This window comes from Pinus tabuliformis, chromosome 3_1 (assembly GCF_031772625.1).
Source record: "Pinus tabuliformis cultivar Carrire ecotype Pingquan chromosome 3_1, CPIR1, whole genome shotgun sequence".
Lineage (NCBI taxonomy): Eukaryota > Viridiplantae > Streptophyta > Pinopsida > Pinales > Pinaceae > Pinus > Pinus tabuliformis.
In genome coordinates, this window is record NC_142301.1 from 902,813,481 (window position 1) to 902,827,479 (window position 13,999).

General features: G+C 34.9%; 1 pseudogene; it reads right to left on the bottom strand.

Annotated features, from left to right (window-relative positions):
- Nucleotides 1-6,364: 6,364 nt before the first annotated feature.
- On the bottom strand, nt 6,365-7,728 carry LOC149190561 (putative CoA ligase CCL7 pseudogene; annotated as a pseudogene).
- Nucleotides 7,729-13,999: the final 6,271 nt, after the last annotated feature.

Consider the following 13,999-nt stretch of genomic DNA (forward strand, 5'->3'; position numbering starts at 1 on the left):
AATTATATTACATATTTTAGAAATCTAGATATTTTATTTGTGACTGAAAGTGAGTGAAAATATTTTTACCACATTAGATTGTAATACTAACAAAAAATCTAGTGACCATAGTGAAATTAAAATTGTTGATGTTTTACAATATTTTTAATTAAAATTAACTACAAATAAATATATTCATTTTTATTTTTTATTAGAGTTGAGATTACTTTTTTATTTAGAAAATATTTGATTATATTTTTAAAGAGCCAAAATATTAACTTCACAATCAAGCCAAAGAATATCACATATTACCTTCTTAGTAAAATATAAAATGTATTTTTCACTACAATAAAATTTATTATTTTACGTAATAGGCTTTATACTTCTATTAAGTATGATTTTTAAAACTTTCTATTAAATAGTAATTTTAGAAATGACTTTAGAAAATTTTTTTTTTCAGGGATTCTTTTCTATTCTTTTTTCGCAACCTATTTTTATAAATTTATGAGAACATGGGAACTCTTAGGCTTCATATATAATGCACGTTAGAAATGACTTTAGAAGACTTAGGCTTCATATCTAATGCATGTTGTGACGTGTCAAGGGACAAATAAAGAATAGTATGTAAAAATGACAATATTCACAAGTCGAAAGCAAGGAGACATGTGAAGTAGACATGATCAGTCTTAATCAATGTTAGATGTCAAGGGAAAGATAAAGAATACTATGTAAAAATGACAACATTCGCAAGCCAAAAGCAAGGAGACATGTGAAGTACCCATAATATAATAGGTTGTAATAAGGTCATTTAGGGTTAGTAATTAATTTGTTGTATGTTATTGGATATTCAGTTTGGTAATCAATGATAGAAAAATATGATAGTTAGATTGAGACTTTTGAACCTTATTAAAAAGTAACGTCAAAAATATAATTCTCGTAACAAATTTTATTGTTAATTATCGTAATATTAATGTTATATTATGTTGTAGCGTTTATTCTATTTAAGATGATGAAAAAACAAATTATTATGAAGATGGTGTTTTTTCGCTTATAATAAATCATTTTATTAACTAGTCAGATAAATGGGTGAGGAATGATAATACGCCTAGGAAATAAATGCTCGCAAAACAGATAATTCTGCCAATAGGATAAGCCAGGATTTCATTGTTCGGGTTAAAAATCAGTTATTTTAACTTTTAAAAAAAGAGCCAGGATTTAATTGTTCCGGTTAAAATTCAGTTTTTTTAACTTCAAAAAAATTAATTTTATAGGGAAAATAATCATAACTTCTCCATTATAAAATGCGAAAATCTTAAAAATAAATTCCAATATTCTCTTTCTATTATAAAAATATTTATTTAAATATATCACAAAATTTTGAAATAAAAATTGATAATAAATATGTGTATAATTTTTTTTGGAATCATGGAAGCAGAAGAATTGTCAGGACAAAAATATTTCAAAAAATCTTGTAGATGCAGTTTTTGAATCATATTTTTGATAGTAGAAATAGATTCAGCACCATCAAAAACATCTATAACATTTAAAATTATGAATTTTAAAAGTGTTTACTTAAATTACAAAAATCTCTGCAAAACTTTTTCAAACTATAATCAAAATTTCCATAACTTTCCCTGAAAGGAAAAAAAAAAACTACCTAACTTCACATAATATCCGCTTACCATTAGACCCATATACTTTTTGGACGGTTGTAGATAATTGCTAATAAAAGCCAAGCAAGAATTATGGTGACAACAATAATTTTGTCTCCTGATGGCGATGGCTCGTGCAGCCATGCTTGTGACATTATCCATTCTCCTGTGTTACATAATATTTTATATGTATATCTACATTGGATGGTGGAGAAAAAGCATAAAATATAATTTCTTTTATCCACGAAATGCCTGGCCAGAGAAATTAAGTTGCAATTTTTTTATAGGGTGATATTACCAAGATCATAATTCCGGGCGCACAATAAAGTACCAAATTCACTATTTTTTTATCGCATATAGAAAAATCAAATTAGCTATAAATAACTTATAATCTTTTGTTAAAGCTATGGTTGAAAAGCAAATGTTGAAACAGGTAAACGATAATTACAGGGATGCACCACCTTCTAGGTTTTTTCTGGAAATCAGGTTATATGTTTTTTTATAAGATTATAACATTTTAATGTTTAAGTTAGATTTTGAATGTAAAAGTAAATTAATGTATTGAAAAATGTATAGTGTAAATAAATTATATAGGTTTGATAATTAATAATTTATCATCAAAAAGATGAATCAAATTCGCTCTGTAGAATATTGCAAACTCATAACTCAAATACAGCATAGGATGGATTAAATGCAATTTACATTTTCTGTCGGCAAAGAAGGTCCATACATATAAGATTATAGATAACGCTGCATCTGTGTCAGCGGAACATTTTTCCTTTCAATGTTTATCGAGAAATACACAAAGGTACGGAAAAAGTAAATACTGATAACAGATAAGGTTCTGGATAACGCTGAATCTCTGTCCCGAACATTTAGCTTTCTTTGCAAAGTTTGCACACTTAGGATTTACCGATGTTTTGAATGGACCATAAATTAGATAGAAGGTCAAGGAATTTGGGTTTACAATGGCCAAGGTTTAAAAGACCACAGTTTCACTTGAAGTGATGCAATTGATTCTGAGCCATGGACCACGAATTCTGCGGCGGGCCACTCAATTGCAATAATTGGAAAATTAAAATTATTTGTTGTACACAATGATAACGACCTCACCTAGTCTGTACTAAAAATCGGCGTGTAAAAGTGGTCCCACAATTCTTGAGTTGACCGACTTTACGTATAATATGGATAACTTGTAACAGTATTCTTGAGGTGGCCGCCTTTACGTGAAATACGGATCGCTGTTGACACAGTCGACCAGAAATGAAATTTCCATGTTGCTTCGTGAGATTCCACTCCCGTGCATTTCTTTGAACTATCTCTGAGTGAATAGCGACCGCCTAGTTAACAGGGACCGACTTTCAGCTACTTAATCAAAATAATGGCAAATTGCATACTATCTTTGAAGCGGCAGCAGCTGCTCTGCTGTAACTTCGAGTGATCGGTGTCATCTCCAATTCCTGCGCAGTCAAATGCATTAGAAGAAATTAGGGTTCCGTTGTCGATACAAGAGTGATCGTAAATGGCGGAAGAAATTAAAGAAAAGGAAACCGTATCGCCAACAGCAGGCTGTGGGAGCCGAGTTAAGCTGAAGTTTTTACACTAATGGCGAGTACTTATACCTTAAGGTTCTGGGTATAAAAAATTTGGGCCGATTTTTTTGCAGATGGTGAAGAAATTGAATAACAGAGTCGGCGTCAGTGTTGATCTGAAAGACAAGTAAGAAGTAAAAGATCAGTCAAGATTTTCTCTGTTTATGTACCATCAATTTCGACTTCTACCCTTACATTTCTGCTATTTTCATGGCATGAATCTAAGACTTTTTATGGCTTATATAGCGGATGACTGACCTGACCCTGCTTGAAGAATTTTTGTTTTTAATGACTGACCTGACCCTGCTTGAAGAATTTTTGTTTTTAATGTTTTCTGCAACTTCGTTCAAACTTCTATACATACACGATAAGAAGCCCTGTCAGCTAGATGTATGTGAATTATTCACTATATTGCACATCCGTGCGCTGCAATGCGTTGTTCAGTTAAAGGGGGAGTACATTTCCCCCTGTGGAAGGGGAAGCAATAGTTAATTAGATCATGTTAGAGTTCAATATTGAAAAAACTGACAACGAGTAATAACAATATAGAGGATGGTGTTTATAAAAGTTAAATATGTAAATTTATTTTTTGAATTCTGTTTGGTGTTATGTTCTTTTGCTTTTTAATTTACATTGTGAATGCTTATGGGAGAGTTTTATCTTGTAGGTGGACCTCTTCAAACCTAACACACACGAAACATGGATTTTGCAGAAAACCCATCTGATATTAACCTATTAAAATGGAGTTGTTTATAATGTGATTTTTTTGGAGATTCCGGTGACCGAATTTGGCAGAAGAAACTGAGGTTAAATGTTGATTTGTTGCAGTTAAAATGGTTTTTTAACTGTATATTTGGATTCAGCACCCTGAAAAACCCCTGTGACGCTTTGATTGTGCAGAAACTAACTATCAAACTTGCGATTCCAATAAATTACTGCCAAATTTTGACCGGAAAAACCCACCACAAAAACTCCAAAAAATCACATTATAAACAACTACTATTAGAATGCGCAAACAAACATCAGTTTGTACATATATTAAAACGGTTTCTTATATTCACGGATAATTTTAATCAAGAAGGCTTTATATAAAACACACACCTAAGCAGATGTGGGCCCCTTCGCACTAGCTAGATGTTTGTCTTTACACTTCAAGGTAGAGCTGTCTACCTTTTCCGAAGGTGGCAAACCCTATCAAACTGAGGTGTCAAACCAACAGTGAGGACAACCATCTCTGGCTGCTATCCGCGAATGTCGATTTGACTCATCACCGTTATCAAGGAAAACCAGGCCACCTGTAATAACCCGCTGGTGGTCCGTAAGGGAGCAGGCTTTCACTCCTGCCAGATGCCTCTGGGTCTTGGGCCGTTAACCTGTTTCCTTACGTCCGAGGAAGACGAGCTCTTAGCCAAGCAGAAGCAGTTTTACGGCATACTCCAGGCCGAGGTAGAGCTGTCTACCTATTCGCAATAAATGGTTGTTTATGTTATAGGGTTGAACTTATATTTTGAGTTTATCTAGATCGCTGATTCATTAATAAATAGACATGACATGATATGACATCTGTCTGAATCAATTATCAATATAAAAATGCCCAAAACTATATATAATACTATTTAAGTTGTTCCGAAAAAACCAGATTTCATCAATGACCTTCTTTTACGTTTTTTAAACGTCCCGTTATAGTTTTTTTAAAACTCAAAAATTATTTTTGAAAGTGGTTAAAGAGGCACCTACTGCATTATAAATATTAAATTCATATATCCTTAACATCTTATGCTTTTATCCTTTTATCCTTATCCTTTTATTGTGCTTTTACATAACAACGTTAAGTTTTCTTCTTCATATTGTGCGTCATATTCATAATAGCTACATCCATTGCGAGAGCATGATCCCAACCGAGGACTCCATGTTTTAACCAAGGATGCTCATAGTTCAGCTCACAATCACATTTTGTGGGGACATGAACAATAGATGAGCTTTTTAATTTGAATTCTATTTGTGTATTCATAATTGTTGAATTAAATGATTGATGGAAGAAATTGAGTTCCGTAGTGATAATGAGTCTTGTTTTTAATCGAAACGTTCATGGCCAATCAACTTTCGGACTCAACTTCAAATTTTGAATACCACATAAGCTTAGAAACATAAACTATTGATTGTAAATTTTGCAAAGTGGAGTTTTTATAATGAAGAGGATATGGCACCAGAGCATGTTCGAATGTAGTATTTTTTATTTTTATTTTAAGTTTATTAGTTTAGAAATTTATTAAAGAATTTTAAATATTGTTGTACAACTTAAGTAGGTTTAATGAGGTTTAATGGTTATAAATATGGTTTGTTTTTTTCTATGGTAGGTCATATGTTCAATTTTAAATGGGACAGAGCATGTCCATGTTAGCGGGCAATTATTTTTGGATATTTTTATGATTTTATAGTTACATATTAATTTTTGAGATGCAATTGGAATTCGATAAGGTGGAAAGGGTTGGTAAATTCTTCCATTTCATTTTTGTCCTTGCACATGATATCACTATTTCTATTATATATCAACATGTAACACATACATGTTATTATGTAACACTACTACATATAAGGGGGTTTTAAGAAAATATTTAACACAATGTCTCAGTAAATTGTCTTAGTTTGAGAACAAAAAGAAATTGAAAATTGTCTTAAATATTGCCTTTAAGCAGGTGTCTCAAATTATTGTCTTAAAAAATTGTGAACACCAGTTTTATTGTCTCTTACGAGTGTTAGCACTCCATGATTCCTTTTAGGCTGAAGGAAAAAGGGTCATAGAGATAACCACATACCTATTTTGGTTGAGAGACTGGTCTTCTCCAACCGGAGGAGGCTCCCTCACTCTGAAAAACTCAAAGATAGGAGACTTTGAAACACAAATTCTATTAGAGACTAGATCTAAAAACAGCTTAAAAAAACATATTTATATATCAATGGTCGAAGGAGGGTGAACACCTGTGACCATCTGAATTACTGACCCACCATACTTATGCATGTAAAATCCAATAACATTCACAAACAATTAGCAAGTATGTAATTTGGATCAAGGAAATAAATTGCAGTATAGAGGAGAAATAATCGAAACATATTCCCTTTTCACATATACACTACTGAAGTAAATGGCAGCCGAGTTGTATACCATTTTTGTGCAAATTATGCTTTATGTCCAATAAGATTTTTCCATGAAGTAAACAAAAATACTCTACTGTATCTAAGATGCATAGGTAAAAGATGGATATAGATATGCACCTGACTAATTGTGACCTGTGGGAGTCTCTTCGCACACTGCTCCGTGGTATCCTTGTCCAAGGGTGCTGCTCCACTGACAATCTCGTTCAAAGAAGACAGATCATATCGTTCCACAACTTTCTGTTTCGCAATAGCAATCATAATGGGTGGCACTATAGTTAAATAAGATATCTTGTATTCTTGAATTGCTTCCAGCATCCTTATAAAGTTAAATTTCCCCATTGAAACCACAGCATTTCCTCTCTGGAGCTGCCCATATGTGACACATGCCAGCCCATAGACATGAAACATGGGAATAACACATAAGACAGTCCAATGCTTCACGCCTTTCATATCTTGGTCACTGGTCACCATCAAGGCAGCGGCCATGAAATTCCTATGAGTTAAGATCACCCCTTTATTTTTCCCAGTAGTCCCAGAAGAATACAACAGTGCAGCTGTGTCCGTCTGCTTGATAATAACCTCAGGTGGATTCTTCTGGGCACCCATGGTTAAGACTTTGGAAAATAAAATAATGGGAGAACTAGCCCTCTTACCATCCCCATCGTCCCCAATCACTATTGCAGGCAAACCCAGATCTTTAACTGTATCCCATAGCTCTGGGACAGTTATTATGAGTTTGGCTTTCGAATCCTGGACCTGTTTGGCTACTTCCATGACGGTATACACCGGATTGACAGTGGTTGCCACGGCCCCAATTGAAACAATCCCAAAGAAACACAGGGGGAAATAAATAGAATTGGGAGAAAACAAGAGCACCACGTCTCCTTTTCTAATACCCAATTGACTTAATCCACTGCCCACAGCTCTTACCTTGTCTTTGAATTCCCTGAAACTCAGTTTCTCGCCGGAATCTGCATCTGCCAGTGCTAATCTGTGAGCGTAGGATGATGAATCTCTGAACATAAAAGAGACCATGTCGGTGTTCTTGTCCTTTGGAAGCTTCAATGGCGGCCTCAAGGATCTGAATATTCCGTCCCTCCCATAACCAGATTTCTCCATATCAATTCTGTTTGGTTGTCTGGGAGATTGTGCCCAGTAATTTGGCTCTGAGGTTACTGTCAACTGAAGATGTCAATTCAAGGATATGATATGAGATTTCTATGGGAGAAATTGCTGTCAGTTTTACATTTCCAGGCACTGGGTTCCCCGGGTCTGTATAAACATCAGAATGCATTCCTTGGCAAGTCAACCCAAGTTACCAACCCGTTCAGAGGGAAACAAAAATAATCCGTTGAAAGGTAAACAAAAATATTTTTTTGGTTAAAGCTACTCTAATAAACTTGGATACCATTTCAGAAATGTTTTTAAAATATAATTTGTTATTTTGAAATGTGCGTTTAACAGTGTGGTACAGTATCGTACAGTGAGAAAAAAATAGCAGGAAATTAATATACTGCATATATATGAGAAGGAAATTAAGAAGAAATAAAAAAGTATACAAACATAAGATATCCCATTTGCAACTGAAATACTAACACAGTTGGTTCAGAGCAGTTTAAAAACCAAATTCTAGAACTTAAGCCATCATACCCATAAACCATGGAAACTATATAGAAGAAATCAACATAATAACTAATACACAGAGAATAACAACTCCAAAACATCATACCATAAGAATCCTTGCAAACAATAACTGGAAGACCCTCAAGCCATAAGGATTTTACTCATAAATTCGATCACAGTCACATCAACCGGTTCATAATAATCTCCAACCAACAACAACCTGTTCCATCTATATTTTCTAGTTTATATAACATACTTCAACAAGTAAAAGATGTCTAGATGCAATGCATCATTGATCCTTACAGTGGATCAAATCAAACCAAAAAGAGGAAATCCTTTGTTGTTTCAATTTTTTTCTTCAACTTATAAAAAAAAAAAAACAAAAAACTACTTAAAAAACTAAATCTCTAAAAGCATATCTATCTTCGAACTATATCCTCATGGATCAAAGAAAGCAATAAAGAAAACATGGACAACTGGTTGTTGATCGCATAGTGACTGGGTAACAGTTGGGCAACGACCATGTTGGCACATTTTCCTCTCAAAGGTGGCACGTGGCTAGTGACTGGTGGTCTGAGCTGGCTCCAATCTGTATTACACATTCAACCCCTCAACTTATGACCTCTGACTTGTTCTCAATGCTTGTGCAAATCTGTAGGAAGGGGTTACGTAGAAACTACGTAGCGAATATTCAAGATTGCCTCTTTTACGCTATCAAGCTTTAACAAAACAACACCATAATACTATAGGATGCTCTAGATATCAGAACCATTTCAACATACTGATCAAAATGCCCACTGCAACTTGAAAACAAAAAGGTACCCCTGTTGTGCAACTTAAGCACCCTTGGTCATGGACAAAATTGCAAAAAATTTAAACAAGAAATCATTACCTCCTTTTCCTTTTACTGAATGCTTTGCTGGTGGAAGCTTGAACCTTAGGAGATTAAGGTGTGGGATCTTTGTGCTCAGTGAGCACTGGTTGAGTAGGCTTTGCTTCAAATAGAGCCTTATATCTTGGCCTTCGCACTCTTCAGATGGAGGTATTTGGGCTGACTCTTTGTATTTCCTGACTAGTCCCCGTGCCTTGTCTAAACCTTTCTTCATACTCCTCAGACTTGCATTTAATACTAGATTGTCTGACATAAAGGTTTTTGCATTGTATTCTTTACCTCTGTCCAGGGATTTGGAGGCCTCACAGATTTATTTGTCATAATTTTCAAATAAATGTTGAACAAATTTCTTATAATTCTATTTTCTTGCTTAAACATCTTAACCTATATATGACTCTCCTCAATCTCTTCTAAACATATTTGGTATTCCTTCCATTGGTCAAAATGTGGCCTACCAGGCGCTTGGGCCACTTTATTCATTTGCTACACCCAACTTTGTTTCGACTTTGCTGCTCTAGTTGTAAGCCCACTGGACTCTACTTTAAGTTCTGGACTACTCATCTAATAGGTTCGGGAGGTGTCTCTACCCTTTCCTATTGCTCACCTAGTGGTTGGGTTGTTTCATTCAAGTCTTTGTTTTTCCTCTTCAAGGATTTTATCTTCGACTGATATTTAGAAAGATCCTCTTTCATTTTCACCATCTTGGGATCTTCTTCTTCTTCAAGCTGCATTATATCTTGCTCAGACTGCATTGTATCTTCTTCTTTCTCAAACTTCATTGATTCATCTTGCTCCTCTTCTTTATCTTTTTTGTCCTCTTGTTTTTATTCTTGTATGTCCTCTTAAATTTCAACAACTAACTGAGGAATTGATTCCGCCAAGTCTTTTTGACTCTCAACCTAGTCCTAGGCATTACCACAAACTCTTCATATTTGACCATGTCTTCTACGTTTACTTGAATCTTGGTGTTTTGAGATGATGCCAGTTGAACCTTTGCTTCCTGGATTTTCTCCTTACCCTTTGTAATCTGCTTCTTACCCAACTACTTACCAAGTTTTCCTTTGGGTTTCTTGCTGGGTTTTTCATCTTTTTCCTTGACTATATTTGTTTCTTTCACTATTTGGGTGACTTTCTTCTCATGTGTTTCATGTACTTCTTGTTCCTCCTCACAAATTTTCACTGAAGAAGACTTTTTTCGGGGTAGTAAATCAATTCTAGATAGAAAATCAAACCAATAGACTTTATTTTTGTTCACTACAAACTTAACCAGAATCTTAATAAGAGAAAAATGAAATAGACTAGACATATGGTTGTCCTTTTGAAGCTGAACCTTTTTTGACATTCTTTCCAGACTTTTGAGCAAGAAGAAAGATAGATTCATGGGCTTTTATCTGTGAAATGCAACAAGAGTCTCAAATGGTACTGGTAAGCTCTACTAAATCTACCTTCGCATGTAAAATACCTTTGGATAACCTTGAATAGGTTGTTGTAATGATCTTAAAGATACACAATAGGGAAGGTTGTGGAATATTTGTTGCTAAACTTAGGTTTAACAAACTCCTTGAAGGCTGAAATATCCAACTCATCACCCTTGAACCACTTCTCACCTACTGTAGGGAGGCCCGTGGCATCTGCAATAAGTTTCTCTGTTACAAGAACTTCCAAATTCCCTAGTTTGACTCTATCATTTATGAAATTCATAGAAAAAAGCTTGCAAGCCTTGTATTATGACCTTCCTTCGGAATTTTTTGACAAAATGGAATACATCTAGTGTTCTCAAAGGAAACTCTGATAGTTGGGGAAGACTTCACTAGGTTTAAAGTTGTGGGCTCAGAATGCACAACATCCCCACCCTTTTTGGTAGTAGTAGAAGCCGTTTAACCCTAAAACACCTGGAAAATTTGGCTTGGACTTTGTGGAAGACTACGTGTATAGGACAAAGAATGAGAGACTTTAGAATCATGATAGCACAAACCTCCACAACAACACTACACAGTGATGACAAAGAAGGCTTATAACATTTCAGATGAGCGGGAAATATTTTTGTTTCAACCTATAATTTACCCTAGCCACTCACCCATGATTCTTACTTAAATGACACAACTTTAAGCCTTTAGTTTTGACTATATGTGTGGCATACAGGGTATGTGCAACAAATTTTTCAAAGAGAATGTAATAAGGGTATTATTGTCCTCAATTGGAGTATTGAACATAAAATTTATGGGATGAGCAACATACCCCTACCTCCTACAAACTGAAATTAAATTGTGTTGACACCGGTATCCTGAAGGAATCACTGCACAACAATGGCATAGCACTTGCGTTGCACAAATTCTGAATCTCTATGCAATCTGCTCTCCAAGCTACGACTAACCTCTGAAAAATGTGACCATCCTCTCAAAAATCCTAGAAGACAAACCAAGATATTGGCCTACGATCAGAACTGATGAAAATGGCAGTCTCCTGGGGCAATTTGAAATTGATAATTATTTGTTAATGACATGATATTTGGTCGACGCTCCACTTGAAGGGTAATAATGTTATATCATGGTAGCATAGGAGCATTTGGGAACTATATTTGCGCATGATGGGATAATCATGTGTATGGTTTACATGGGTGATGTTTACTCATCATCTGCAATGATGTTTTAGCAAGGGGGAATTTAGGCCTAGGATAACATAAGGGATATTATAGGGATGGGAAATAATATGAAAAGGAATAATGGGATAGGGAGATAGGATAGGTAATGGGGAAGTATTAAAGGGAATAAGGGATATTAGAAGTGGGAAAGAAGTATAACACTTAAAAACCATGTTGCCTTTAGCACCATCCCCTTAACTATAATTAATTTTCAAATGAAACCTTTAACAAGCTTTCTCTTTGACAATATTTGTCATGACCCAAAAACCTGCAATGATGACTCCCAAAGACTCAACACCACTTCACATAACTGACCAAAAATTTTGATGACCAATTGATGGCGAATTTCCAGGTAATGATCAACCGAACTCGTGATAATAAAAATGTTTTTGAGTTTGACCTATTCCATGATAACAAAAGTATGGATTCAAAGACTTGCAAATATTGTAAAATAACTAACTCTCACATTGGCTCCATTGGGGATGACAACCTCCATGTGAGGTGCCAAGAATGACACCATGACCATAAGTACATTCATTAGGCAAAGAAATTAATGTACAAAATGAGAAAATGACTAACAAATTGAAAAATTTAATTGACTGAACTGAATGAAAATGACTACGAACTAACATAATCTTATTTGATACAAAAACTTATTTATGGTAGAAAAAAGTCGGGACCTCGTGGCCTTCACCTCGGGCTTTAAATCCCAACTTTGACTACCCGTACTTGCAATATTAAAAAGTGAAGCGATATATATAATGAAATGATATTTCAACTGTGAAATCAAGTGAGAAAGTGCTTCAGCAACCTACCATTCATAGGCCCTACTCCAACTGGTTCATCAGACAAATCCTCAAGTAGATAAGCATTTTTTCCCCTGAATGTAGTAATCTTAAATGGTCTCTTCCATAGATTTTCGAACTTCCCATGCTTTTCCTTTTCTTCATTCCAGGCATCCCACCTTAATACCAAATCTCCAATTTGAAAATCAACTACTTTTGTTCTTCTATCATAAATTCTTTTAATTATGTCTTGTATCAACCGTGTATTCTTAAACCCCTCTTCTCTTGACTACTGAAGTTGAATAATTTGGCCAATCCTTTGTCATATGTCATTTGGTTCTACTTCATCTCCTTGCAATAACTTCATAACTGGGACTCTGAATGAGGAAGGAAAGAGTACATCTATTCCATAGACTAGTTGAAATGGAGAAATTCGTATCAACTTCCTAGTACTCACACGATTTTGCCACAACACATGTACCAACTTTTTGTGCCAGCTCCTCTTATTTTCTTCCAACATTTTCTTGATAATATTTACCAAAATTTTATTCGAGGATTCTACCAAGCCATTACCCTGAGGGTAATAGGCTGTAGAGTGTCCTAGAAAATTATTGTATCTGTGACAAAAATCTATCATGTTTTTAGATCTAAAAGCAACAAAATTATCTGTGATAATATTCTGTGGAGAACCGAAATGACACAAGATATTACCCTCCAAAAAATGAATGATTACCATTTTCGTAGCTTTTCTGGTTGGGACTGCCTCAATCTGCTTGGTAAGATAGTCGGTTGCTGTCAATATCCACTTTTGCCATCTAGAATAAGTGGGATTAATTTTTCCAATAAAATTGAGCCCCCATTTCTGAAATGGTGACTCAACTTCTATAGGCTTCAAGGGTAGCGGGAGAAACTTATTTCTTGCTTCAAACATCTAACATTACCGACAACTGGCCACCTTTTTATATACATCAGCAAAAAAACAAGGCCAATAAAGGCCAACTCTTAGGATTTTGTTCATTGTGGTTTTCCAATACAAGTTCCTGCCACAATCTCCTTGTGAAACTCCTGGATTGTTGTTTGAGCCTCATCTTCTAATAGAAAATTGAGCAACATTCCATTGGGATTCTTCCAGTATAAGAACTGATCAATAATACACAATTTTACTGCCTTCAAATTTAGAAAGCAAGCTTTAGTTTTAGGCCAATCTAGAGGTGCTTGTAAATGCTACAACACATATAAAATATCAGCATACCAAGGTGAGGAAGCAAACCTTTCTAAAACTTGTTGGACAGTACTTGAGAGATCCTCTTCTGCTAGGACAACTAAGAAATTGATTTGGAGTGACTACAAATTCAATTCGGCCATAATTCGAGCCAAACCTTGCCCTTTAATAAGTTTTGTTAGCTTGATCTTGATGTCATATTCAATTATATAAGCGATCCACTTACCCTTTCTCCCATCTGGATCACTATGAGTCAAAAAAATTTTGACTGCAGTGCTGGGTACATAAGCCACAACATGAGAGTGCAAAATACACAGCTGAAAATACTTCAAAGTCTTAACAAGAGAAAATGGTTGTTTCTCCATTGTGTCGTATTTAAGAGCATCATCTTTCAGAACTCTACTGAAAAATGAAATGGGTTGTTCTATTCCCTGCTGATTTTTTTACAATAGGACGT